General features: G+C 35.1%; 1 non-coding gene across 1 annotated transcript; it reads right to left on the reverse strand.

Moving 5' to 3' along the window:
- Positions 1-6,122: 6,122 nt before the first annotated feature.
- Positions 6,123-6,195, reverse strand: TRNAV-UAC (transfer RNA valine (anticodon UAC)). Its single transcript has one exon. It is a non-coding gene; the product is annotated as a tRNA-Val (tRNA).
- Between the last annotated feature and the right edge of the window lie 276 nt (positions 6,196-6,471).

The raw sequence follows: 6,471 nt of genomic DNA on the forward strand, positions 1-6,471 counted from the left end.
GCCCGGTATTTTATAATCCTTCTATGAAACGTAATGTAAAAGATAGATAGTAGAAGGCTACCGGGTGGTCCATTGAAATCTGAACACTTACTAATTCAATAATTAATCAAGGGTGAGTAATTAAAATTAATTCATACTTCGATATATATGTATGACATTGCAGTAATTCCTGACGATATCATTGCATTACTTCTTTTCACGTCAGTTTGCAGAGGATCTAATAGAACGTCACGAAAGCTAAGCTGCTTTTTTTGCAAGCATTTATTTTACATTTAACATACCGTCAGGACATATTTAACGCATTTATTCAAATGCATATCCCTTATACATCGGAGGGAATATGTCATAACTCTTTAACATAAAATATTATAATAATATACACATCATCAAACAAATATACAAATATTATGTTTGTAGAATCATTCTACACAAACTATAATTGATGTACAAACGTCTCCTCATCTGTTAAAAGAAATAGGGACAATGAATCTACACAGAAACCTACTCTCTTTTATATATCTAAAACACATGAAGCATAGTATTATTTACAACACTAGCTGGTCTAGTACATATACATATTAGTTATATATTTTAAAAGTCATTAATTAAGTTGTTAAAATAAATGACATGATCATCACTCATTACATATATAACATATAATATGTACGTTAGACTGTTTCGGTTTCAGCTGTATGTATATTTTTCTCCCTTTGCATAGTTATCTTTTCTTCTTAAACCAGTCAAAAATGTCACTTTGGCAAAGTTACAGGTAAGGTTGTGCTTCAATTAGCTTTAATAAATAAGTCAATTTTCTGAGGGTTTTTTTTAAGTGCAATTGCAGTGTTTTCCAATGATTTTTTTTTACGTCACCAGGGTGATACAGTTTATTTGAGTTCCAAATAGATAAGGGCTTCTTATTGATCAGGAAAAGTGGTTTTATGAACCAGACAGGATAAATAAAGGAGGAAGTGGTTCTGTAGATTATGGATTCAGGTCTGCAACTAAGATTATCGAGTCTCTATAATATCATAACTATAATCATTCATAAGCCAGGGTTTCCCAAACTTTACAATGGCAAGCCATACTCTAATATATTTTTAGCTGATGCCCCATTTATACGAAAAATATATACTATATATATATATATGTAGACTGAAAGCAGTCCTCAATTGTCCATCTTCCTGTGCTGCTCCCACTATCCTCCCCTCGCAGACCCACTTTGAAAAACATTGTCTTAAGCAACCATAGTCTTCTGGGCCCTGCTTGAATTTGGGGAACTAAGCACTCTGGATATAAGGAAGCTGCGGCCCTGTTTGTATCTAAAATTATTTCCTGAGCCAGAATTTTCTAGCGGCACCTCTTATTTAAAATGCCTATTACCAAACTGAGTCTGTATCAAAAAGAACCCAGACGGAAGACCGGAACTGAGACAAAGACTGAAACCGTCGGAATGAAAGACCGGGGATGTAAAACCGCTAAAACTGAACCGCCACAACCTTGGTTACAGGTCTTTCATACCATTTTTGGCCTGGTATAAGGCATTTCAGTTAGAGAAATTGTATTTTGAGGCCAAAATTGGCCATTTTTAGGCCTCTACTGTTACTGTTGTGTCAGTTCTTATTAAGGACTGAAGACTGTAGTCCTGTCCAGTTCAGTCTCCGTCTGGTACGGTCCATTCATGGATATTAGTCCTAAAACACATAAAGATCATTCCTTCATTCAAATTTATTCCTCTTTTTTTTAATCAGTTCTAATACTGACATTACGAAGAACCACCAGTTTTAAGGACTAGTTCAAAGACTAGACTTGACTGGACCGAATAAATGAGGCCCTGACACAACTCTAGAGACAATACGTCCCTGATCTTCTGCTGATTTTGTAAGTTTGCCCATTGACAAAGAAAATAGCAGTCCATCATTTGATTGGTAGGTTTATTTTAGCAGTGAGAGAAAGAATGCCCGGGTGGTCTATTGAAATCTGAACAATTAATTCATATTTCGATAAATTAAGCATATAGAAACCTGAGCTCTCTTCTCTAGTTTACGTACAAGTATGCTAATGGGAAGGGACGATTTCACTGTATCGAAGGAAGGATGGATCTACCGAAAAATCTTGCATGACACCCTCCTTTCGTCAGACCATTCTTAACGGTAGGAATGGTGATCATGGGGTTAAAATCATCATTTTTGTTCTCATTGTATAATTCCCACCGTCAAGCATGGTGTTGTAAGCCTTTGTTTTGAGGGTTTTTCTCTGCTAAATTGACAAAGGAAGTCTTGACCGCATTAAAGAGAGAATTGATTTTTTCGGGGAAATCTTGGATTACAACAGGGTACTTAATATGTGTCGCATAATGGGTCTTCTAGCACAACAATTACTCATAACATACGACCATGGCAATAATAGAGTGAATCAAGAAGAAGCGCATTTAAGTCTTGAGTGGCAAAGCCAGTCTCTGGGCCTCAATCACATAGGTAATCTTTATACTTGGTCACACTTACAAAATCGGGAATGGACCAAATACTTATTTCCTACAATGTATAAGTCAAAAATTGTACTATAGACACAGGGTTGACCTTATCTAGTGGTGCACATTTTTTTTTTTGAAAAGTAAAATTTCAACAAAGGTTTTGCGCGCATATTGATTTAACAAAATCACCTAAAAATAGTACTAGGTACAATTTTTATTCAATATGTGAGCCCTCAGCTCTAATAATTGTCCTAATACGAGGCCAAACCCCCTCCGGACCTTTACTATATAATCATGTTAGAGCTTGGTACACTTCTTCTGTATGGAAGACTGGACAATCCCGTGAGGAGTAACACACACCCTCTCCTCCAGACGTGTCTGGATAGAGTATTCCAAGGGGTTCGCATATGGAGAGGAGGTTGGGCAGATGTTGAGGTCCCAAAAGTCAGGAAAGTTGTATCTCAGGAAGGCCTGACTCATAGCGGTGCTTAAAGATGTCAAACAAAAATCCCATTTTTTCTAAATTAAAATGTATTGTACCACCCCAAAAGGGCTTGAGAGGCCACTAACTTTGCCAAAATGAGCCTTTTGATTGATTTCAGTAGAAAAGGTTTTGAGCTGAGAAAAATGGTTATTAGTCCGACAACAAGGCAGTCTAATTTACAGTCTACACACTCAGTATGAACACCCAAGAGAGCAGCGCGAGATATAAGCTTGTAGTTCATAACAATATACTTTTATCTAGTATAAATGATTGTACATAACTATGTACTTCTATGCATTAAATGCCTACATTTAATGACAAATCTACTCGAGGCATTAAGAGAAATAAACACAGCGTGTCTTAATAGCGTTTCGATTTGGTTTAATTATTATTATATCGGGCAGTCCATGAAAATCTAAACACTTACTATTCGATAATTAATGAAGGTTGAGAGATTGAAATTAATTTATATTTTGATATATTAAGGCATAAGCAATTAGTTACAAAACAACATAAATATGATCTTTTTAGCTTACGAACAAGTCGAGAAAATCAGACTTGAACCTGATCGACAAAATTTCGGCACACGCACTCCTTGGCGCTGGAAGAACCCTGACAGAAGTCTCCAATCATTTGAGCGTCCCCAAGACTACCGTCTACGCCTTCAGCAAGTTGAAACGTTGGGAGGAAGAAGGGCTCTGTCAAGCTGGATCCGGAGGAGTTAAAGAAATCACCCCATCAAACTGAGGGGCAAAAGGTCTCGGGGTTTTACACCAGACTGTCCATGAAACTATAAAAAAAAAGTGTGTGGAAAGGGCTTGTGAGGGTGGAGGGGCCACTTTTGACACCAGCAATGAAAGAACCCCATTTCCTCCGTTGCAAGACTCTTTTGAATGAGTTTCTTGCTCTTTTTGGTTACAGACCTGATGTCAGTTCTTCCACCACCACCTGGAAGCCATCATTGCCGGTGGCGGCGGCTACATTAATGATCAAGAGAACTCTGACACACATCTATTTAAAGTATTAATTTTGTTAAAATTCTATGGTTATTTAATAAATTATATCTTGTTGAAGTTTAAAATTCAAATGGAATGCACTCGCTTCACAATGGGGGAACTGGCTCCAAAAAAAGCAAAAATTATTTTTTAAGATGGGAAAGTGATGGCAACTGTTTTTTAGTGCAAGGACAGCATCACTGGGAGCATTGTGTGGTCTGGTCTAAAACTATTTGAAAAAATAACCACGGTGTCTATAACGAACCCCATATTTGATTTACCTTTAGACTCAAAGATCTTTGAGTCTCCCCTTCAACTTTCTACAGTAAGCCTTTATTATCAACCCAAAAAGCACAGCCACAAAACATTAGAACCTTATTAAAAGGAATTCAATATATAATAATAATGATTATCCCTCATTAATTACGACAAACATCGACAGATGTACAAACTATAATCTATTTTCATAATGGATGGCAAATGAGAAATAGTTTGAGCTTAGTTATAGAGTCTATCAGCCTCTATAATCTATCTTCATCATTATCATCATAAACCAAAGAGAGAGAGAGAGAGAAAATTCATTAATTTTTTATATACATATATCAACAGTGTTTCTCAAACCATGCACATTGATATATTTATATTGCTTAGTGTCCCCCATACGTTTTAGATCACATTCAATCACAATTAATTCGTGTATTTCTGTTGGGACAAAAAAGTTATTATTAAGAGAAATATATAATTAATTTAAATAACTGTGAGCAACCCCCAGTGGAGACTGGCATCAATTTTCACAACTGCTCGGCATGATGAACGCATGTTTTTTTTCGTCTAAGTTACGTCTCATAATGAGGGGTACATTCGAATCTGAACACTTATAATTTTAAACTCCAACAAGATATAATTTATTAAATAACAATAGAGATTCAACAAAATTAATAGATGTGGGTCTGAGCTCTCATAATCATTAATGTAGCCGCTCTTAGCGGCAATAATGGCCTCCAGGCGGTGGAAGGCCTGGAGCTTGCTGTAGATGTGGTTCTTTGTCATGGCGTCTCCGTCCTGGCTGGCAATGGCTTTGAAGGGGCCGGTCTTTTTATGAAGGATACTGCAAACCTTCCTCTCGACATGCAACCAAAAGGTTTATTCGAGAGGGTGGGTATCAGGATGAGTTTCTTTCTTGGCTGGTGTCAAACTTCCGCTTAACCCTCACAAACCTCTTTCCACACACTGGTCTGAATAATTAAATAATACTTCCATTGTTGTGAAGCATTGGTTGACTACCAACTGATTTTGTACCTTTTTTCTATTTCTTTTCGTAGGAAAGGTTGTGTGATAACTTAAAGGTAACGAAATGTAATAGGAATTGAGTACTAGGAAGTGTAAGGAGAAGACAGGAGCGAATATTTCCTAAAAATTAAATTTTTGCCAATTGCTGCAGATTTTTGTGCTTTAAAAAGAAAAAAAATTTATTTAATATTTAAAAATTTTCATAAAACAACTCTGGATTTTTGATTTTTTTTTTCCAAAAATTAAATTTTTGAAGTTTTTTGTGAATAGTAATTGATTCTTTGAATTTTCTTTAAAAAAAAAATAATTTTTTATTAAAAAAATTCAAAACCACCTAATATAATCCTGCAATTCACAGAAATTCTTTTTTTAGAGAGAGATGTTCACACCCCGACGACCTATTAAATAATGAATAAAACAGAAATAAGAGCCGATCCACTTTTTTTAATTTCTAAACTAAGTTGATTCTTTTTATAAATCCCTTTTCTAGTCATTAAAGTTCCCTGGTCTTAAAAAAAAGTATGGGAAGCATTGAAAGAGATAATTATATCGATGATGATAGAGGATTGTTATCTTGTTAGTTCGAAGAAATTGGGATTTCCATTTCTACTCATACAATATATGTATAATAATACAAAATACAAACACGATAGAATCCAATTCGATAATCCCCTTACTTAGTACATAATATACACCCTAAGCCTTCATTATCTATTTAGAAAGAGAAGCAATGGAAGAAAAACACAAACGTATTTAGTAGACAATATGAAAATACAACAAATCATACGGTACCCCTGCTGTGATAATATAATTAAGTTACTACATACAATAACCTAACAACATTGCGATTTGAATGAGTAAAAAGGAAAGAATAAAAGAATTCTGGTTCCGCCCGGGCTCGAACCGGGGACCTTCTGCGTGTAAAGCAGACGTGATAACCACTACACTACGAAACCACTCTTATATACTTGTAAAATTAATTAAATAATATACATGTAATATATAAAATGTTTATTTTGATAATATGACTTTGTCCATAAAGAATAATGATAATTATATGTTATTATCATTCACAATGAATATTATGAATATAAATGACATCAACTACACTATCATTAGACATCATTTTTTTCCCCTCTGGAATAAAAATATACACATCTTTTGTGATGGAGGAACTATTATTTATTTTTTGTCATTGTTGTGATATTTTGACCAAGTTGTTCCTCCCTCGT

This window comes from Lepeophtheirus salmonis, unplaced genomic scaffold (assembly GCF_016086655.4).
Source record: "Lepeophtheirus salmonis unplaced genomic scaffold, UVic_Lsal_1.4 unplaced_contig_3539_pilon, whole genome shotgun sequence".
In the NCBI taxonomy this organism is placed as follows: domain Eukaryota; kingdom Metazoa; phylum Arthropoda; class Copepoda; order Siphonostomatoida; family Caligidae; genus Lepeophtheirus; species Lepeophtheirus salmonis.